Below are 24,121 nucleotides of genomic sequence, written 5' to 3'. Positions count from 1 at the left end.
AGGCAGGAAGTGACGTATTAACTCCGCTGCGGAGGTCGTGTGATTTTCTTGACAATGGTGTCGAAAAACTCTGTTGACATCCCCCCTCGCCAACACTCAAAGGATAAAGTGGTAAAGATTATGGATGGATTTTTCTTTACATCACATAAATATATTTGTCATCATCTGTTGCAGCACTCCACAGTTTCTGATTGACATTATCTATTATTGCACTAAAATAAAACTATTTGTCGTGTTGAGTGAGAGTTTATGTTCTTTGTTATTATCAAGCAGTAACATTCAATTTTTCATGGGAAACTTATCCAACAACATAATCCAACTGATTATTATCATTTTTAGATACTGCTCCTGATGTAAAGTGAGAATGAGAGAGTTCCACAAAAAAAAAGTCTTCATGAAAAGCCAAGAAACATTTGGTTTAGTTTTGTAGAAGAGATTACTTCTCTTGAAGTGACAGGTTATTATGCTAAACACTGTTTCTACTCTCGGGGCAGACTCTCTGGTTTCCCTGGATGGAAACACTGAAATAGAAAATAAAGCTTTAATGATTTTATGATGAGCTGACAGTTGGGTTTGTTTCATGAGAGGTGATGTGAATGATTACAATGCATATACGAATTGTCTTTCTCCCAGGGACACAAACAATGCTTTGTTTACACTAAAGAACTTGCCACACAAGACGAGATGGTAAAAAATACAAAACCTGTGGAGGATTCATTGCTCTCCGAAGGATGACTGGAATCAATCTAACTCCCATCAATGTAAAGTGGCCACCCACCTCCTGCTACAAGCCCAAATTCATGCAGTGACACATCTCATCACTTTAAACAAATGGCCTGGATGTTCTCCAGCACCAACAGGAAACAAGGTCTGATGGAGGTGTATACTTTACTCTGCACATCAGCTGAGATGACAGTGACCAAACACTTAAATCAACCTGCTGACAAATTGATTGCATGCTTCCACTTTTGGGGGACAAAGGCTACAGAACATAAACCAAAGCGGTTGAGTGACTCAAGTGTGACAGAGATGAAATGAGCTCTAAACCTGCATCGTAACAATGTTGTTCACTAATCCCCCTGCAGAGGTGCACAACTGGAGACAAGTCATTTACTGAGGAGATGCTCAACAGCATAATATTACTAATAACACAGCTGAATAATAAATACAACCTTCCTTCAGGCAACCCATCCAGTGTGTGTGTGTGTGTGTGTGTGTGTGTGTGTGTGTGTGTGCGCGCCCCCTCCTGTGTCTCACACACACGCGCCCTCTCTCTCTCTCTCTCTCCCTCAGCTTCATCTTCTAATGCAAACGTGAGGCAGGAGGTATCTCCTTAATTAAAATGTTCATAACCTTATAACTTTCACTGATTTTCGAGCCGTGTGCTTTGTTAAAAATGTCAGATGTGTATTCTACTGCTTGGTTACATTATGATGTAAAATACAAACGATCATTATGATGTACAAGATGATAATGGAGTAATGGTTCAATAACACGTTGATGCCTGTCTCCACTGATTCAGAGTCAGGAGCTTGTTAGATTAGTTTAGCATAGATACTGGTAGCTAGGGGAAAACACCTGGCGCTGTCCATGGTGCTGAAATGTTCACAGGGTAGAGCTTCGGGAGCTTGACTTCATGGTCTGTCTATAAGTCATGATGTCTGTTCCAGGTTGTTATTAAAGATGTCGCGATTAACCAATTTTACGATATCCACGGTTTCAAAATGTCACAATTTCATAACCATAAGAACATGTAAAACTTAGATATCTAACTATGGTGTCCTGCCTCTTGCGAGTCAGGTCATTTGTGTGTGTGCGCCATGTGGGGTCAAATCTGTCACGATTCACGTTTTGTGTGCGTGAGCTACTGAAACGTTAGTTGAGAAGAGGAAATAACTTAACGGCCTTATTTCCACCAATGCTGGACAAAGAACTCCATCGGAGGAGTTCACAGCGAGAGGAGAAATATGGCTAACACACACACTATGAACTCGTGAATAAAACAAGAGAGAAGAAAAAGTCATCAAACCTCCGCTCTACTGATCCCACAGACGCAGATAATATGGTTTAGGTGAAAATACATCTTTTCTCATTTCACATTAATTGCTGAAACACATTCACTGGGAATTACACTCTATGATCCATTATAAGAACAGCTTCTCATCTGCTAAAAGGAGAAGCCCTACATTCTCAAAAACACAGACAGTTAATAATTATCTATTAGACAATAGCTAAGTGGAGCAAGAAAAAGGAGAAGTCAGTGCAGAGGATGAAGCAAGGACACATCTTTTAGAAGTAACATCAATATAAAACAGCATTCTTCATCCACCTCAGGAAGGCTTTACATCCTATCCGTAGGGGAAATATTTCATGTTTACGCATTTATATTGAATCTGTTCAGCTTCACAGTAAACAGGTAAGGTCTAATAAGTTAAATGCCTTTATGGAAACATCAATAGAGCAGATATGGTACAGCCACTGAGCCGTAGTACCAGTTTGAAGACAATCCTCATATTGGCTGCCATTTTTAAAAGCTGTTGGTTATAATTGTTGGATTTTAGAGGCTATTAATGTGTGTGACATCGATTCAATGTAAAATCTATGAGATGAGCTGGTGGAGCCAGGGAGACACACTAATAAACAGGAGACCCACAGATGTACAAGAGGAAAGAGCAACTCTGATTGGAATTGATGGGATACATCTTCGTATGGTATCAAGTTATTATAATAAATCCATGGGTGCTACTGAGCTCTGTGCAGAGCCCCCTGCCACACCACTGGTTGATTTTCTAAAGCGTGTAGAAGGTATGGCTGAAAAACTATCATTTTGTTACTCATGCAAATCTGGAATTTTATCCAAATATCATACTGAATGGCTGTGTGCTCCACCTCAAATCACCTCGCTCAAACATATCCTCATGGACACTTCGGCATGTAGATGGGGAAGACTGGGATTGAACAGCGAACATTCTGGTTAGAGGACGACCCCTTCAGCCACAGCCACAATTGTACCAAATTTGGCAACAAATCCCATAGAGGGTAGTCAAGTGGTGGTCCCAAATAAACTAGAGTGAACATAGCTAAACAACTGAAAGTGCTTCAAGACAAAGGGCCCTTTACTCTAATTTGGCCAATAAAATATTGGTGATACATTAGAACTGAAATGAAAACATACTAATGTCCCCTGATTTTGCTCCTTTCACGCTGGCATTCTGCTATCAATGCTAATGGGTCAGTTAAGGATGTACGACTGATTGCAACAGGACACTTTCCTTGATGGCACTCCAGGAAAGTGAATGAAGTCAGCCAGGGAGACAATTGTGTTTGACAGCTAAATGTATATAAGGTGAATGTAGCAGCAGCTCACTGGTCATGGTAGAGTTAATAACTATATTACAATTGTGTTACAAATACGCAATGCGTGACATCACAAATAATTACAGAGAGGTATTTTACTGTTGAAAGGGCACAAATGTAATCTAATGAAACAATAGCAGAAACATAACAGAAATGTGCAGATAAACTTTACTTTTGGGGCTATAGCTCCATAAGCCCCTTTTCATTCTGAACTACCTCGTGAGCGCCCCCTACACGTCTTAGACGTTATGAGAGTGAAAATTCTCCCAAAATGAAAAATTCCATAATGGTGCTGACTGTCCCCCAGAGCAGTTGATCGGTAAGTGCCAGTGGGAGGATATTAGGACAATCCTCCCACCTCTGGATGGACACGCATGCACACACACACACACACACACACACACACACACACACAGCGGAGTGTAGCAGGTACTGAGCCTCTTTAATCTGCTACTGCACTCTGTCAGCACAGGAGGGGGTGAAGGAGCAGGTTATTCTCAATCCATCAGAGGCCTGCCGACTCGTGATACTCGACTCCGGTATTCCAGTTCACCACTGATGCAAATTGGCTCCCAACAAGCAAAAAATACGGCTTTGTCCGCTGGGAGAGTGGAGCTGATGCACACCACTCATAAAGCAACAGAGGTGAAATGAGGAGAATGTGATGCAAGGAGGAGAGATGTAAGAGGAAGGTCGATTACATCGGGGTGGGGGGGGTAACTAACACTGTTCGTATTTTTGAGACGTTGCTGCCCTGGTTAACAGATGTTGCCTCATCATTTCTAGTAGACCAATTAAGGCTGGGCCTGATTTTCAGGCCATTCAGATGTCACAGTGTTAATTTACAGCTCACTTTGCAGTTTGCTCCCTGCTTAAGTTATCTGCTCACTGTCTCCGGAGGGAAAGACATCAGCCTCAGCTGCTCAGCTGAATGGAACATGAACTAAGGTCTCTGTATCAGTCTACGGTGAACTCAACCTTTCACTTCATTTAATTAAGCTGACAAGGTGTTGTTTCCCAGTCAGGGAATGTGGGTTCTGATGTGTCACAAACTGAATCAACACTCATTTCACTTCTAAAGCTATGTAGGTATGAAGGTAGTTCTCCAAAAATACTTGTTTGACTGAAGAGGGGAGTTTCTCTTTCTCCATATCAAAGTTTTAAGGATACAGGTCAGTGTGTGTAGTACAGATTGTAAAGGCCCTTTAGCCATATGTTTGATTTGTGATAGCAGGCAATTATATATAAACAATACTGACAAGTTTCAATTATTTTTAATTTAATTCAATACAACAACAGTTGCTGTGACAGAGAAAGAGCCACTTTAAGCGACGGGATTGGCAAAAAATTAAGGAACACCTCTCGGGATAGCCCAGTTTCACAACACCACAAATAACAGCCACAAAAATGGCATTAAAATAGATCAAAACCCTTTTAAAACAGTAATACAAAGATGATTTGTCTTGATTTGAGGAGGCTGTCATGTTTTCCTCATCTATGCACACAAGACTCGATACTGGAAAAGTCTAAATACATTCGCACCTGTTGTCTTTGGTTTATATGCAATTAGTGTTGAATAAACTATTAAAAAAGTTGCCATTCCACAGACCAGCCTCTTTATGTAGTGCTGCAGCTCACACTGGATATACTGCAGCAACATTACCTCCCAGGCAATGAATGGTAAGTTCACTTTTAATTACACTAAATGGATATTTTATTACCTAATTTATGGGACCACTGGATTCAAGAGCTTTATTCCTGCTAGCCTCTACTTTACTGATGCCCTTTTTTGCTGCTCATCATAAAACCCAACTTCTTTTTGCTTGTTAAAACCCTTTACGGATTTTTTTCCCCACAATAATTGAGGAGCATTTAAACAGGAACTTTAAATATCTGCTTTATCATACCATCCTTTTGCATCATATATGTTAGGGCAAATTGAGGGCGGAGCCACGTGGCTGTCCACAAAGTTCTTCTGGCTTGTGGCAGAAACAACACAAAGAGTAAAGAAACCAGCTTGACAGCAAGGATGCATGGATAGGCACTCAGAAGAAGTCCGTCATGTCAGCCTCCAGTAAACTAGTAACATTTATCCATCCTTCCTGTCAGTGAGAGGACGGATGTTAAAGCCGATATAACTCAAATCCTGTGTGTGCCTTTTCATCATGCCACAGTGAAAAAAATGACACCAAGTGAAATTACCTAAGTCCTGAGTCCATGATGACAAACAGCACAGAGACATGGGGTTGGTGTTGTAACCCAGTCATGTCAGTTACAGTCAATCAGTTATTGTTCTTCAATGTCGCATCGCAAAAGCCATGTCAAAAGTCCTTTTTAATAGAAAATTAATTAATCAGCATTTTAAAGGCAGAATTTTCATTGCATATATCTACTTTTAATTCATCAAATTACCCCAGAGGCCTTCAATGAATTAGCAAAACATCCTGATTATTAAAATGTAACAGAAAATTATTCAGCCAAATGCAATACAGACAAAACATGTAAATAAAATAGAAAGGTAAATATTGCCCCTATATTGTATTGTGCTGCCTTATAGGAACATTTCCTAATATAAATTATACTAAAATGCAGTAATAAATAATCCGTGTTTTACTTTTTATTTTATAAAATAAACATCTAGCATGACCAGGCATTTCTTTTTTCCATGGAAATGTGGAACTGGAGAAGTTGACTAATCAAAAGTTTTTCAGCATTTAAACCAGTATAAATGTGATAGATCATTTTGTAGAATGGAAAAATCTATTTGTTGCCACTAAGAGATTTTTCGATACCAATACCAGCATCAGAAATGCCTCTGATACTGCTGAAAATGCTGGGTTGGGCATCGGCAAACAATGGTACAAATCTGATACTATACCAGGTCTTATATTAGTTACACCCAAATAAAACTGCAATTTTATTTCCCCTGAAATCTTTTCTTCTTTGCTGCTCCCCAGCAGCAGTTGCTGTACTGCCACTGACAAGTGCTGTATTTAGGGTAGTGAAGAAGATGTAATTTCTGGTAGTGTAGCATTACTGGAGCTACCTAAAATTCAAGCAATTTGGTAATATGGTTTTTAAGTATCATTTCTACACTGAGTTAGTAGCTGTTAAAATATGTAATGTTTGTATTAGATCATTTCCCTGTATCAGCTAATACACAGAGTCCAGGAATTGGTACCTGGAAGGGAGAAGGTACATCGGAATTTCCCTGCTTGATATCTAAGGGTATCTTTTTTTAAACTTGCTTTTATTTCATTTCAGAGTCAACACCACAGGTTAGGTTCAGATGTGTCAAGTAAAGAACAGTCCCGTCTTAACTAAGCCCTAACACCACTGTTCACTGTCAGAACAAACCACTGGTGTCAGCACAAACGGGATACGGTCTAAAGCCAAAACCATAATTCACAACTGTGGGTTCTTGATCTTGTTTGTGTTGTTTGTGCAAAGCTGTCCGGGGCAAACTCAGTACTTCCATACTCTCTTTCTCTTCTCACATGGGTGGCTAAGTGGAGGCAAGAATACACACACTGCTGCTCAACAGAGTAAATCATTTTATTTGAAGAGCTCTTTTATTTAATCCTCACACACTCACTTTTAATAAAAGACTCACATTCATGCAAGCAAAGCTGAGAAAATGGGTCAGAGCAGCGAGTAATTTATCACCTATGCAGCCTCTCTGGCTTTGTCGAACAGTGAGAGGCATTAATGTTAACAACAATAACACAGGCTGTATGAGGCATGCCAGGGTTACATCAACAACAGCTTTGTTCACCACGAATCCTATCTCAAATTCCTTTGTCAAAGCAACATGGCTCCACTCTCGCTATAAAAGGTGCGATGTATTAGGAGGGCAGAGAGTAAAGAGACTACAGGAGAAGGTAAGATATGTACACCGGTTCTGATTACATCCTGCTCTGCTTTCTTTCTCTGCAGCCTGCTTTCCCCTGCAGACAGTCGCAGTGATTCAGGAGATTAGATGAGCTCTGACAGAAATGTCTTAATGGAGCTCTTAATTAAATCAAAACCCAATGAATATAGGACAATAATTTACATTTGCATGTTAATGATTATGCCCACAATGAATCGGAGGGGTGGGGGGGTTTACAAGACACAAGGCAAAAACATAAGAAACAGGACTGCAGTGGAGTGGCCGCTATGTCCTGAGCCCATCAGGACCAAACAAGTTTGATTTTGAAATGATTTTGGGGTTCTGGCTCTTATCCTGAAAGTAACTGCAATTCGGGAAAACATGGTAATTTTCTCTGTGGCTCTGCCATTTTCGGTTAAAAAAAATCGACACTGTATTTTTTTTATACACCAACATATTTTCAGGTTAAAAACTGACAACTTGTCTTTATTGATGTCCTGTCTTTGTCATAATAGACAGCTGAGGTTACAGCCAAACATAAGGTAAGTTATCTGCGCACTGCAATGTTGTTACTTTCTTACACTGGGATAACCCTGCACTGATATGTTTCCTCTGACTGAGCTTCTTTTCGTCGAGGTCAGTCTGGCCTTGCTCCACACTCTGTGGCCATTGAAGAGAGATGACAAAGAAAGATATTTCAGAGTGAAAAAGGGTAGTGGTCATCTTGGCCAGCACCATCTGGTCTGGAAATGATTGGGCATGGCGTCAGACACAAAGACTGAAAGATGCGGCTCAGATTAGACTATTGTGTGCTCTCACAGATACCACCAGTCGGCTAATAACACTGCAGAGGACACATCGGCAGAGGAGAGAGGTCTGAACATGACAACACAACAAAAATCCGTCCAGTTTAACAGCTGATCTGAGAGTACTGGGTCAGATAATATGATTCCAATGAAATCATAAAGGACACTATCAGCTGCATGGGTTAGAGCAGTGGTTGTGGTGTCGTTCTGGTTTTGGCAGCATAGGAACATTTTATTATTTATCGATTACCTTAAATTAAACCTTTTACGTTTATGTCATCAGGTAAATAATACTAATCAGCTAATCGAGTTGCAATCATAAGTATAGAATACCAATTTGTCCACACTCTTAAATGTTGCTATAAAGCTCAATAAATCATTTCTCAGCTTTACGTTGTGAACTGAAGACAATTATATGATTGATAGAGCTAATCCAGCATTCTTATCTTGCACTAGATTATCCTGTATGGGTGTCACACTAATTCCTCTATCGCTGCATATTGTCACCATAGACTATAAATAAAGATGGATGACACATTTCCACTTCCTCCCACTGTACAACAATGAAGCCAAAATATCCCAAAAAAGGGTGTTGCCATATTGTGCTTGGGATGTCATTTGGAGTTCACACAGTTGTGTTTATGAAAAGGAGCCCAGGTATTGAAATCCCACCAAAAGCCAAACTTAACAGACACAATAAATATTTGAACATATACCAGTGTGAAACATGCCAACATATCTTTTTAGTTTGGTCCATGTCCCATCTACTAACATGGAGAGCTGCGGTTTATGACCTGTAGTGCTGCCAGCCACTTGGAGACGAGATATTTTTGGAGCGTTGTCACTGTGTCCATCTTTGTACAGTCCATGGTTGCCACTGAACATGCTCACTGCATAGTTTGCAAATTAGTTGAACAGAATTATCAATAGAAAGAATTATATAACATCCCCCCAGGAAAAACCTACATTCTGCATATAAGAGTAATTTTGGTTCTAAATTTCGGAATGGCTCAATAAAGGTGTGATTGGAGGGGATAAATAAACTTGATTGCTTTCACAAAACCCTTCCAAATGATTGGTGCTTGTGTGCTGGGTTTCACCAGTTCATTAATCTAATCAACTCATCACCCCATCTTGTGCCTATACCGCAGCTCCTCATGACCCTGCTTTGAACTCCACTCAAACACACTCTGCTGAGCTGCCACCACGCTGGCGACACACAAGGCCCGCTGGGTTCAATTTGCACCACTAAATTATGTGACTCACTGGGCTAAGGCAATCAGCAGCCCATATTGCTCTACACATTCTCCTCTTCCATTGCAGTGTCCAGAAATGAAGTAAAATGAGGACAAATCAGAAAAAAGTTTGCGCATTATTCTGCCTGCAGCTCTGTGAACAACCTTTCTCATCACAAAAAAAATTTTTTTTTGTCTCTGCTCCATTCAAATGTACATATCTGTCTATAGGCAGGGCTTTTTTTTCACCAGTATAGCTAAGCACAAAACATTTTCTGGCAGTTGTTTGCTGCCTGGCACCGACTGGTGGCTAAGTCTATACACTAGATGCCAACTCCAGCAGCAGCTAAGTCTGTTTGAGCGTCTGTCAGACTCAACCTGCTGTTACCATAGAGGCAGAGATGGTGTCTTGCTGCAATTAAAACAAGGCTAATGGGTTCTGTTCAGCTGTTTGTTACTCTCAGTTTACTGTTCTCTGACTAAGTGGGAGCAGGTGGACGCCCCCTGGAGAGTGAAAGGACAGAGATGGAGAGCAGGGTAAATGTCTTAACACCATCAAATTGCCATTGCAAGATAAATATAGAGAAAAGATTAGAAACAAGACGTCCTGACCAGCACACTGGGGGACAAGCTCCTGTTCTCTTCCCAGGTCAGTCAGTCAGCCATCATTACTACTACCTGGAGTTTGGCCGAGCTGCTGTCACTGTGAGACAAGCAGATTTTGGCAGAGCTTCCCCCGTCCACAACAATTCACCCGAGTGGAGCATTGAGACACATGGACCTGCCTGCATCACCGCAAAACGTGATCACTCCCCTCAGTTCCATCCGTGCACGAGTACCTGTCAATGGGGGATTTGGGGGAAACTCCAAACCTGTGCAGTGCTGCGTTACTTAGATTTTGTTTCCAGACAGTGACAACATCTATCTGTAGTGAGGGGTTCATGTGCGTCCTGCAACTTTTAGCTTTTCATTTCACAATAAAATACACTGCAAAAATTATTTTTCACCACAGCTTCAATGTCTATCTGATGAACATTATCAAATATATAATGTGAAATATTTGCTGGACTAGAAGAAGATGCTCGGCTGTGGAGTGCTGGCATTTAGTTGAGTGCATATAGACTTACCTTTATTCGAGAAAATAAAAAATCATAAACCTCATGGAGGCGGCAGTTATATTAAAACTGTAGACTATTTCTCTATCTGTCTTTCTCTCTTTGTTTGTAAAATGTAGCACTGGCAGGAGCAGCTCCACCGCAGACGCGTGACTGGAGGCAGATGAGCGACAAAGCCATCGTGGCCATGCACAGAGCAACATGCAGAGATGAAACAATGAGTTATATATCTTATTTGTCAACAAACAGATCATTTAAATGTTTTTTTTCTGAAAGTCTAAAGCAGTAACTCTGATGACCACCCATTTTTCAAAATGACCCAATAAAATTAACTGAGCTGAGGAATAATTGAAAGCCAACTGTATCCTGCATGAAAGTAAAAGATCATTATGATCTTTTTAACGAGGGCAGTTTCACTCCTATGATGAGACTGGAAATTATTTGATTATTATTTAGTTTGTAAAAAAGCCCATGCAGAGGATTAATGACCCACACTATATGCTCATATTGATTTTACACTCTCTAAAAGGAGGATTCATTACAGAGTCAATGGTTTAAAAACTGGGGTTATGGCATTTATGACGTTGGAGAATATTTACCACTTGATGATAAATGGATATGAATTCCTTCAGAAGATGATATTAAACCATCAGTCTGTTGTTTTCCATTTACTTTATATTGGTCTTTTTTGGTGATGTTATTTTGCTGAGGTGTGCTTCCAAACTAGTTACTGTCTTGATTTCTTGATGTCAGCATGTACTGTTGAAGTTATTTAGCAGCTCATATGTAGACATATTTAGGGTTACTCTTTTTTGTTGTCATCCCTGTTTCCCTCTCTTTTTTAATATGAAAAGGAGAATTGATATGCATGTTGTGACACTGGTGGGAATTTAGCAGATCACTTCTACCGATGTTTGAATAATAATTTGTGCCTTGTAAGGTTTAAAAAAAAGAAATTAAAAACTCTTGAAACTCCCCGGTTTAAAATTCAGAATCTTTCAATATGCAAATATTTTTCAATTATAAATGTTAATTTGCTAATGTGAAGGAATTTTTTGAACATCCTCACACATTACATCAGACGGCACCATTATTCACACATACTCCTTTCTCTCCAAGCAATACCCAAGGTTATAGATAAAGGGCTACATAGCAGTATATTGTAGTATCTACACTCATGGGCTTTCATACCTAACTCAGATGACCCAGACAGAGAGGCACCAACTCCAACTCCAACTCTTTTCTGCATTGCATCGGTAGCAAAACGTAAGGACACGTGATTTAGGTATGCATGCTTTCGGCTTCACTGTCTTATGGGATGCGAACATGTAACATAGAGAGTGTCACTTATTGTAAGTCGCATTGGATAAAAGTGTCAGCTAAATGATATGTAATATTGGAATGAGAGTGACACCAATTCTCGCCTTCCATGTGTGCTGTTGGAATGGGTGACGCAGGGTGAGGGAGTTAAGTTGGGACGCTGTGTGAGACAGCTTCAGACTTGGGGGTGACAACTGTTCATGTTACTCTTTTAACATTTGTATATTCTTCCACCTTCTGGTCTCCTTGATGCATCGAGTCTACATTAAAGGAATAGTTCACCCAGAAATGAAAATGTAATCATCATCTCTTCTCCACTATGCCGATGGAGCAGCTGGTGAAGTGTTATGACACAACATGAGCAGTATGGAGGCAGGTTATGTTTTTTTTTCTGTTGGTTTACTAATTTGGTCACCAGTTACTTCAATTGTAGTGGATTCTGTTCTAACACTGTTTACCCCTGAAACTCCTGAAGTGTTTTGTGGACTCTAACACTTCACGCACCCTCCATCTGGATAGTGCTGACACACGCTGACACACAAACAGTGTCATCGAATACGTGTTAAGATCAGTTTGGGTAAAAAAAAGTCACTAGACTTGTAAACGTATGGGTTTTCTTAAAACACCAATATTTGGAACAGTGAAGAAAAGAACATGTTGGACTTGACTTCACATAAAACTGTGTGAACAAAACAATGTTCAATCTGTACATTTACAAAGTCAGTTTCAGTCTCCCCCACAAACATCCAACTTCATATATAATATCCATATAAACATATCATGAAATTGACAAACTCATATGATCTAGTTATATGTTCTAGGTTTTAAGCAAATTAAATGCACCATGAGTCTCCATAACAACATGCTAATGTCATCCCATTACACACTGTTGTGAAGAAATAAATCATAGTTAATTAACAGAGGGCATATCCTCATCATCAGTATCTAATTCCCTGCGAGCATCATGTATGTTATATTTTATGCATGAAAAACAAGTCATGTATAAAAAACTGCTTTCACATGCATTGCCATTTATATTGCATTTGCAAAATACAGCATGTTCTATTGTTTTAATGTCACCTACTGTCCACATAGTTTAAAAAAGCATATTGAAACAGCTCTGCATGCACTTTCCAGAAATGATAAATTATTAAGATTAGTAAACTAAGCATTCTGTGCATAGACCGTGGTGCTTACGTGACAGAATGTGCAGTCAGACAGAACAGTGGCACAGTTGTACACTCCCTCAGCACTTAAACTCTGCTATTTGACACTGTATTTTGCAAATGTATGTTTCAGTAATTAGGCAAGAAAAGAGAAAATGTCTTTTAAAGATGGACAACAGAGAAACTAGGGATGTTTCATGCATTTAAACCATTTAGTCTCTTCTACTCTCTTCGACTTAGGTGCATACATTGCATGTGGGATACACTCATTTGCATAATGCTACATCTACACCATGATGTATGCATCACTGCAAAATTCCAGTTCCCAAATACTCACATGCAAGCTTTTACATAGTGCTCATTCACACAGAAGAGCCGATAAACAATGTCACACAGAGATGATGCCTAAAACAGCTCAGCTCCATCTGCTCCAGATTCTGTCGAGCTTATACAATGAAATGTGTGATAACAATTTCCAATATGTCGCCTTTCAACCTACTATACAGGACTATGCATGAGGGCCAGTTCCAGACACTGGTATTTCCAAATCTGACACACTCAGCAAGGACTCTATGTCTGCGATGTCCTCTTAAGACAATTAGATGCTCTCAAATGTCAATTACTGACAAAAGTGCCATGAGCTGAACAGGCTGTCACTAAAATCAATGAAGTGTTGAACAGAGAGCTCCACTTTTACAGTGTACACACTTTTAATGTCACCACTGAACGAGACAGTGAATCACATTTAACTGAGGTAGATCAGCACATTTTAGAAAGGAGACAAAATAAGAAGTGAAACATTATAAGGGAAACATAACCATGACAGACTTTTGAAGGTTGTACACACAAATAGGTGTGCAAAGTTAGCCCTTGCTAGCACCTGGGAAAGAGGTTATTGTGTTGGGCCAACACAGTGGGGGTGGTCGCCTCACAGCAAGACGGTTCTTGGTTTAAATACCAGTTGGACAGTAGCCTTACTGTGTGCTGTTTGCATGTGTTTGTCTAGTTTTCTCTGGGTACTTCCTCACATTGCCCAAACACATGCAGATTGGGATAAGGTTCATCTCTCTAAACAGATACTGCATGTGAATCTGTAGGCAGGGGACAAGATTCGGCGGCCAGAAGCCATTTCTAGTTTGAACAATAATGTTTGCGCAGGCTTTGGTTGCCTGCACGTAAACACTCCATGTGGGGAGTTAAAGAGGCAGAACACATAGACCGGAATGCATCCGCTACCGTTTTAGGTTTTTCTTGACCTCAAATACCAACAAAAATAATCACTGTTTGCCTTTTATGTGGAGAAACTTTGACTTATGTGGACTAGTTAAATTGTAAAAATGTGTACGACAAACAGAAGATGGAGTCTTGATGTGGATATCGACTGTCTACACTGGAAAAAGTACGCTTCAAATGGGAAGAGAGAGAAGGAAAGACAGCAGCAAAGCGGCAGGTTACAACTGAACATGCAGCCGCTGGGCTCAAGTCTTGTTTGTATGGATGGAAGGAGAGTATTTGTTGGTTTATTGTGGTTTTATGTCAAAAGTATCTGTTATTAAATTTTTGACTTCTCTTACTCTTGCCCTTTAAAAAATGTATCATGTATTTTAGATTAAATTAAATGATGTAGCACCCAGTCCGTACCCTGAGTCTATAAATACAAGTACAGTAATTTAAATGGACAAGAGCCAGGCTAAGGTGTGAGCAGAGGAAGAGGGTGGCGAGGTGGAAGATGAGACAGAGACATGTGAGCAAGTGCAAGTAAATGAGGCCAGCACAGAGAAGAAATAGAATATTTTTTGTTATACACAGACCAGTGTGGGGGATGAAGAAGCAAATTTGTGAATTCAACAAAGAGGCAACTAATCAGATATTCAGAGAATTATAAACCAATGTCAAGGGGAGGAGACAGTGATGTGAATGAGAACAGAGGAAGAGAAGAATACAGATGTGATGAGGGCAGATGTGATGAATAATGCAACAGGACAATTTCTTGATCTGCCCTTTGCTTGTTGTTTTCTGCTCAGTCTTGGGCTTGATCACCTCTGAAGTCATTATTGGAAGAAACTGACCTTGTGCTAAATGAAGTGCATGATAACAACACCATGTGAATTTACACATATCTATCATGCATGTGCAGAATGACACAACCAAAGATAAAAATCAGGACTGTGCGATATGGCTTTAAACTATGTCAAGATAAAAATGTTCATCTCAGTTGATAGATTTATAAACTGAATACATTTATTTAGCAATGTTGTAGTCTTGATATCTGCAGCACAGTTATTATGCCAGCTTGAGGACAAAACTAGCCTTAGCGTCAGGCAAATGTCTAGCCCGAGGACATTTCGGCAGCAGGCTGGAGGAAGCAAACCAACAACCTTCTGATTAGTTGATGACCTCTGTGATGGACAGTCATCAAAACACAATACCACAACTGTTTAAGAACTGTAAGACGCAACTAAGTACAGTGAGCTGATGGAAACCTAGTAAGATCAAATGTAAAAGTGTGTCACATAGAAAATCTCATTAAGAAAATCTTGCCTTAATCTGGCCCTAAAGTAAGATACAGGTGATTATCTTTGCTGCTGGCATAGATTTTTTTTAATGTAGAGTTACGATGACACTGCCAGAAATCTGATCGACTTGACCTGACCCTGCTGTGATCAGTTTAGACTCATGTGCTCTCAACACTGTATCCATGACTCTGAAAGGTCAGATGAAGAGTTCATTAACTTCAAGACTGCAATATGTATCCACTGCTCTAAGCATCATGTGTTAGTATAATTGACCTTCATAATTTTTTTGTCTGATTACATTTAGATTTTTGAATTCACAGCATTATTTCACTGCTCTGTTCCTACTTAGCTTCTATTTACACATGCATAATCAGAGGCTGGAGGAGCAACAGGATGCCATTCATGTATATTCACCTAAATCACATGATGGCAATGCCAATAAGGTCTGTAAAACAAGTAAGCATGATTTGACATTATACAAGGCAAAGTCGGCCACTGCCTTTTGGTCTCAGTTCTCCAGAGGCCCCAAGGACACTATAGCACACAGCCGTTTGGCCATTATGTGTTTTTACTTTCAGTAAAGTACAGTATCTACTTAATAATGTATGTCTGTATTATGTATTTCCCGGGACTGTGTCCAAAGCCAATACAATATCATTTTGTTTTATACCTACTGTGCTCACATGGTACTTTTTCCGCTATACATTTATAAGAGCAGAAGTAAGAAAACCCATTTCAAAATTCACAACTGTAGTTCTGCTTTTCAAACAGTATGATGTGTGGCTCGCTTCATGTGTTTTGTAAAGAATGTAGTATTTTTGAAAAAAACTATCTAATACTTTTGTTTATTAAATATGTATGCTTGTAGCAGCCTTTAACAAACCACATTCCCCATAAGCCCGAAACATCCATGGGCCAAACATCATGGCTCATCCATAAGAGAGTGGAGGGGTCGTCCTTAGTTCATGTCTAACAACATGGGATGCAGAGAGTCACACAGACAGACAGCAGCTTCTGTCCACAGAGACATTTTTTGTTTAACTTTGATGAAATCACAAAGTTTTCAATCCTATAATAACTGCTGTGGTGGCGATTTTACTTAGAATATGGAAAGAAAAACCCAAGAGAACTGACACACCGAATGACATTAAATTGATTTACAGAAGCTCTCGATTATATTCTCTTTTATAGTTTAAAATTGCAGTGTACAATATAGGAGCATTATACAGGTTATTGGCTAATCTGGCCAGAACATATTGAGTGGAAGAAGCTTCATCTTTTACAGGGTTTCTATGTAGTGAGTCCCCGAGACACACAGATCCCCCAGTATTTCAATGGGTCTTCAATAAAAAATGTATTTCTTGATAAATTGTAGTGTTTAACTCATTTGGTCATTAATAACAGATACATTAATGTATGTTCAGAATGTATCTGAAAATAAACAAATAAAATTCATAATCTAGAAAGGTTTATTAGAAAAGAACTGTCACATCAGTATGCCAAAAACATTCTAATAAAATAGAATTTCTGTAGCGACATAAACAGCACCAAAGTAAATTAACAAAATTAAAATAAAAAAGTGTCTGTAGCACCAAAATAAATTATCAATAAGAGTGCAGATTTTTACACATAAACAAAACATTCTCATCAGCATGACAAGAGTCTACAAACAAACTTTCATTAAAATATCCCCATTTTGTGTTTTTTCCTTCTTCTCCACAGTTGATAAAAAATGGGATCTCGTCGGCAGCGGGTCGCAAGCCGTCTGAGTAGAACAAAATAGTGGCCGCCATTCAAAGTTTTTTTTTTTTTGTCACAGCCACTCGAATATGTTTCCATTATTTCAATAAAGCACGTCCCCTAGATGTTACAACATTGTCGAACACAGCATCGAGCAGTAGAAACATGAGTTTTATTTACTACTATATTGTATCGTTATTGTTAAAATGAAATCCATGGTGACTGGCTAGTTTTTGCTTGTGGTAGTGGCTAAAGTAGCATATTACGAGAGTTTGCACACGGGATCTCGTCTGACTTGACACACAAACAGCCCTTACCTGGTCTGCTGATAGCAAGGTTTCTTTTACTGGTTACTTTGATTTTTAAAACAAGTTTGTTGTTCACAATATATCGTTCTTCACAGGGAAAAAAGGGTGCGTCCCTGGGACGCATGGATGGTGAGTTTACTGCATCCTTTCAGATTTTAATGTGTCAGGGACAAAGGACACGTACCTAGCAACATCACTCTTCTGAAGAACCGAATCACCAGCTAACAAAGTTTGATTCCTGCAGGAAATGTAAGGAAAAGTTTTTGTTCCTCCACATCTAAAACAAGTAAACAAGCTTCAACATAACAAAAAAGTGATCATTGCTGCAAACAGCTGCCCAATTACTTTCTGTAAAACTTTACCAGATATTTGACAGGTGGCTTTGAAATGAACTACTTCTTTGGCATCAACAGATAAGAAGTATGCAAATACAATGGCTAAATATAAGTCGTGACAGGCAAGAGAAAGTAAGAGCAACTACTCTTTAAACTGTATTTAGCCAGAAAACCAGAACATCTATGGGTCCCTGGTGTGTACCTACACCAGTTTCATTTCTCTTCCAGAGGAGCAATCTCTGCGGGTGATGTTTGCTCTTTTTTTAACTGCAGTTTGCTCCTTGCAGTCTCAGAGTAAATGTAGCATTTTATATGCTGTATCACGAGAACCAGTGAGCAATCTTTCAACCTGCTGCAGAACTCACAGGAATACTCCACTGTGATGAAAAACTTTTCAAACACGAATCTTTAACTGCAGATGAGACCACACGAGTGATACAGAGGCAGCATTACTGTTCAGTGTCATTACCAAAACAGACGCTATTCAAAGTTTATATTACACTGAAACACTTTCTGGAGCTGCACCTTAATTTCGTTGTATGTTGTACAATGACAATAAAGTTTATATTCTATTCTATTCGAAACAACAGCCTGTCTTGTCCTATATATAGCTGCTGGATGCATAGAAATTAAGGGTGGGCAGAAAAAGCTGTAAGAGCAAAGAAGGAAAAGTTCCTTCTAAGACAATATCTGCAGCACCTCTACACAGAGAGCAACGTTCTCCTCAACAAATAACGTCTGTGTGGAAGATGATGAGTTCTGTATGCGCAGGAGCGTTTGGCAGCAACAGAGATGTTTTCTGTCATGTTCATGGTGGATGCTCTCAACTGAAAAAGGTTAATTGATGTTGAATCAAAACGTTTTCAAGCCTTTTCTGTGGTGGAAGATTGCTGAGTCACTTCCAGAGATCACATCATTGTAAAGCTTCCCAAGGGCATAACATTAGTGTGAAATGTGAGGGTGTCAGTGGTGTAGTGGTGCCTGGAGAATTGTGTATACTTGCCTATATTTTCTGCCCTTCCAGCAAAAGATAAAACAGTGTTACATACATGTAAGACTAGTTTCATATTCAGTTCACTCAGAAATGGGCAAATTGTCACTTAATGTCTGATGCAGATGCCGGTTGGGCATCAATAATGGCCCACAGACTTCAGAGTGATGCAGCTACATGATGATGCAGTTTGAGTCAACTCAGTCAGGAGCAGATTTCTCAGGGGGGGCAGGGGGGGCCACCTCAATATCATTGCAAACATAAGCACATGTTCCTCTCTCCCTCTCTCTCTCCCTCTCCCTTTTCCAAAGCAATGTGACCTCAGTGTTGACTAACTTCCTGAAAGTCACCAAGTTACCAAGTTACCAAGAAGCAAAGGATGTGATAAACATGTTGCTTAAATTCCACTTAGTAGAACAAAACACATTTACATTTAACCAGAGTGCCACCTGGGTACGTGCAGCTGCATCTTCTAATGCAAACGTGAGGCAGGAGGTATCTCCTTAATTAAAATGTTCATCACCTTATAACTTCAACTGATTTTCGAGCCGTGTGCTTAGTTAAAAATGTCAGATGTGTATTCTACTGCTTGGTTACATTATGATGTAAAATACAAACGATAATTATGATGTACAAGATGATAATGGAGTAATGGTTCAATAACACGTTGATGCCTGTCTCCACTGATTCAGAGTCAGGAGCTTGTTAGATTAGTTTAGCATAGATACTGGTAGCTAGGGGAAAACACCTAGCGCTCTCCATGGTGCTGAAATGTTCACTGTGTAGAGCTGCAGGAGCTTGACTTCATGGTGTGCTTAGAAACCATGATGTCTGTTCCAGGTTGGACAAAGAACTCCACCGGAGGAGTTCACAGCGAGAGGAGAAGTCCGGCCGACACATACACCTCTCTCTCTCTCTCTCTCTCTATGTCGCTCTCTCTTCCTATTAACCATTATAAATGTAGCCGAGTTTAAATCACCTAAACTGAGAGGAAACTGTATAATAAGGCATGAAGAATGTGGCTTTAACTAGAACAGTTGACCTGTTTACTTTTTCACAACTATTCAACACAACACAGAACAACTTTTGTCGGTGACCTTTCACAATAAAAGTCTCAAACAGATACACTGCTTGTGATGACAGGAAACACAAATTCATATATATTCAATAAGGCAACTAAATAAAATAGCTAATCATTTACTTTTAAATAGCCAAATGTTACACTATAAAAACTAACTGGATATTGTTGATGATAATAATAATATACATAATAGAATACATTTTGGCATGGATCTAAACAAAGGGAAAGATTAAGGCAGAGGTATGCACTGTGTTGAGTGCCATTCTTCTTATAAGTTTTGTGTATAGTCGCAGAGTTAGTCACAAGAGTCACATTTATGGGAAGTATAGGTCAGAATGAAACAGGGTTTGTGTCTGGCTTCACAAATCTTTTTTTACAGGTATTTTTATGCTTCCTGGGCGCCAGCAACCGTTTTACTGGCGTAACAGAGGTCTGCACAGACTTTCTGAATGATGATGATCATTAACAATGACACAACAACTGCATCAGTGGAGAAAAAAGCAGGGCTGAAGTGCACAGACATGAATATCTCGGTGTTCACTCTGTTCTGTATGCAGCAGTTCTACGAAGTTTGGCACAAAAAAATTGCATTTTTAATAAGTGGCCCACAATGTAAAACAAATGTTATGTAAAACACCTTATCATTGCTTTACTTTTCAAAAATATCTTGAATAAAAAAAGAGCCACATGAAGAGACATCCATCCTTTTCAAATATCAGACATCACATCTCTGTAAAATGTGTTTATTTTTATCGAGCTCCGGAATCGTTGTTGTTGGGCAGGGTCAGTACCCTGATCATTCTATCAGTGTCACGCCACATTGGGATTGTTTTGACGCTCAGCTCATCAGCTCTGTCATTCATAAGCAACAGCCTGAACCTTTCGGATTATCATGTCTGATATTCAAGCAGATTATCAACCACGTCTGGAATAGTAAAATGTCTGCTCTGTTCTCTTACAAATGCACAAGAATAATAAACTGTTTCACCTGCAAGGAAAGTTTCTTAAATTATTCTGTAAGAAGGAGTCTGGATTCCAAAGAACTATGATAATCAGCTATTTCTACAAAAAAAAATAAGTCCCTCTTTGTGTCTTTTGAAAAGGAGATGACATTGCCTTGATCTCATTAGCGATAAAAATAAATATAAAGAGCACTACAATGGTATGGAGTCAGGAATGACAACTAAAGCACTTGTAATCACAAGGCTTCACTGATCCTGAGGGAAAATTTGCATCCAGTGGTTTATAACAGAGTTCTAATGAAAAGCAGCAGTAAGAAAGGAACAAACCAAGCATAAGGAAAAGCAAGAAAGAAGAGAAAGAGAAGAAAGAGATAAATATATAAGGATAAAAATATCAATGTAAAAAAATATATGAAAGTAAACAGTGCAGTTGTGCACAAAGGGCACACGTACACACACACACACAAACAACTGCTTGATAAATGGGAAACAGGTGCATTGAAACACTTGCATTAAAAGGCTGCTCTGTGTTTGTCGAATATCCGAAGATTAATATGGATGAAGCAATAAATTCACTGTCGTAACATGGTCATATTTGTTTACTGCACATCATCCTTCTTTAGACGTTAGTTTGTTTCGCTCCTCTTCTGACTGATATTGCAACAAATTGTTGCCTTAAAATAATCATATGGAGCTGATATTCTATATTCAGTGAATTAACATTTTTATATTGCGTGAGTATCTCAGGTTATCAGAATCAGAATAAAGCAAATGTTTGCAAAAGTCAAGATGCTTTTTGAAATGACTTCAAGCCTTGAGAGTGAGATGTCGAATGAGAGGGCATCTAACCAACCTACATGTACTATTACATATTTAACTGGGAAGCTATCTGTACACTTGAATACATTCAAAGGTAGTTTTAAATATTATTTTTATGTAGCACTAAAGAGGTTTGTCGGATGGAGACACTAATCTAATTTAATTTGCCCCCCAAAAAAAACACATACAAATGTTTCATATTTTTCTGTTTTTAGTATCTCTGGTTATGGATCATATTTGTGGGATTAATGTTATTTGAACAAAAATACAGTCGTACTTTCAAGAGTTTTACCAGGTTTGTTGGTGCAATCCCATAAATTGAACAAACTGAAAACTTCTATGTGATGTTAGAGAATCCTGAAATCCCACTAAACCCACCATGATTCATTCTGTGATATACTGAATGTGGTTGTTACACAGACAGAGGGTTTTGAGTATCACTAACCCTGCCGCAGAGAAATCACATCCACCTCAAATCCAAAGTGCTTTTTTCCACCAATAGCATGTTCGCATCAGCCATCTTGAAACGTACCACTGGAGGCCCCGACCAATCCCATCATCCTCAGAGGGCATTGTGTCTCTTTGGCCCTGCTGAATCACATTAACATCACACACATTGGAGCTGACAGGCCAGGAGAGCCGGCAGAAAACCAGCAGAGAGTGGAGGGTTTTTATTAAGTGTGAGGACCCAGATGCACCTTCAGTCCTGTGGTGGACACACAGAGAGATGTATCCAGCAGTGCTGACATTTCAAATAGTGATCCTCCCAGTAATTCTCCTGCTTTAACTGTTATTGTAAACATGCCAGCTGTGCTTCTTTATGGTTTTGAGCATGTGGTTGTTAGCTCTGTCAGCCTGTCAGTGTCCAAACCCTCTACTGGTCTCTGCATAATCATCTTTTACCAGCAACCACAGACTATAGACAACAGGCTGGTGTGTGGGCATGGAGATCAGCCCCAGAGCTGCTTTACACTGTGTGAAAAACCCATCAACTTTCCATTAACATCACAGCCCCCTTTTTTGCACTGGACCGAGGTAGAGACAACAGAAGGCCAAACAGATCAAGCACAAAAACACTTTGAGAAGGATGCAAACTACTGGAGGGCTATTAATAAGATTATTAATATAAGAATATAAAGCAGGGCAACTCATTTGACCGAACAGCATGCAATTTACAGACTCCAATATTATCAACACATTTTAATTTGCTGACCACAGGAAAGGTAATTGGCTCTAACTGCAAAACCCATATTTGTCAGACAGTTATTAGTCATTTGTATTAGGTATTTTTCAGCCTTTAACTTCATGTGAAATTTCAAAAATAAGACACGATATGAAAATACAATTGTAGACTTGATGAAAAGACTTTGCAGTTACATGAAAAAAGATTTTCTCCTTGAAGTTTAACTTTGTTGAGTAAAGATTCATTTGCTGAAGCTGAGCTCACTGTGTTAATGTATCACAGATACATTCAAGTGAAAAAGGGAGTGAAAATGTCACGTCTTATTAATACTCTAATAAGAAAATGGATTACATGAACAAATACTTATACTTTTGAAATGAATGAAATGGTCTTACAAAGAATAGTTTACTTTATATATATATATATAGCAGACCTGATTGTGTTATAATAGCACCCTGGCAAAGTTATCTGACAATATGGCACAAACCAAATGGAGTTAAAAATCTCCTCTCACCCACATTTTCCTAAATCCTCAAACAATTAATAAACCACTTTTTGATTTCTTCAAATTAAATCATGTATTAGGTTAAGTTTTTTTTTTTTCTTTCACAAAAGCATATTGGTGATATCATATTTGAAAGACAAAACTACCTTTTAACTGATCCCGCTTCTGAGTCCATGCAACAATTACCACATTTGTTAATGTATTAACCAAAGTGTTATCATGCTAAGAGCATCACAAAATTTTCAGCGCAAGCTTTCAATTATGACATCCTTATCTAAATGTGTATTCTCTGAGTGTGTTGCAGCCACAGAAAATGCACCGTCACTCCTTGTATGTGTGTCGATCCATAAGAACAAATTTGTCAGACAGAAGTTTTACATAAACTGTTGTATATGTATATATATAGTTTTTTTCCCCCCAGCTATCATAACCTCCCTCTGTTGTGCTGCTCTTCTGTCAGAGGTCCTTTCTTTTAAGAGCAGTGAAATGTATTTGGAAATGTCAGGCACAACAGACTTCGTGCTGTAAAACAAGTTCATGGACACATCGTGAAAATCAGAGCCGCAGCATATTTTTCTGTACCACATCTTTATTTTCATCCAGTGTCATTCTGCCATTTTAAAAAGAGGCTGAGGGGCATAAAATGTGTTCCTCAGTCACAATCTGGTAGAAAACTGCATTCAGATTCTCTCTATGTTTAGTGTCAGTGTGTTTCCCGACATGGAGCAAATGTCTTTCCCATTTTCTTTGGGTCTAACATGGTAACGAAGTGCAGCACATCACACACACTGACTGTGGGAGGTTGTCACAG

At 39.1% G+C, this 24,121-nt stretch overlaps 1 protein-coding gene across 2 annotated transcripts in view; it reads right to left on the bottom strand.

Annotated features, from left to right (window-relative positions):
• asic2 (acid-sensing (proton-gated) ion channel 2) overlaps positions 1-24,121 on the bottom strand; it is a 326,739-nt gene that overhangs the window by 198,282 nt on the left and 104,336 nt on the right. The gene's annotated exons all lie outside the window — the stretch shown is intronic.

This window comes from Paralichthys olivaceus, chromosome 5 (assembly GCF_024713975.1).
Source record: "Paralichthys olivaceus isolate ysfri-2021 chromosome 5, ASM2471397v2, whole genome shotgun sequence".
Lineage (NCBI taxonomy): Eukaryota > Metazoa > Chordata > Actinopteri > Pleuronectiformes > Paralichthyidae > Paralichthys > Paralichthys olivaceus.
Note: the sequence above shows the minus strand (reverse complement) of the source record. Positions and strands in the feature narration are given on the sequence as shown.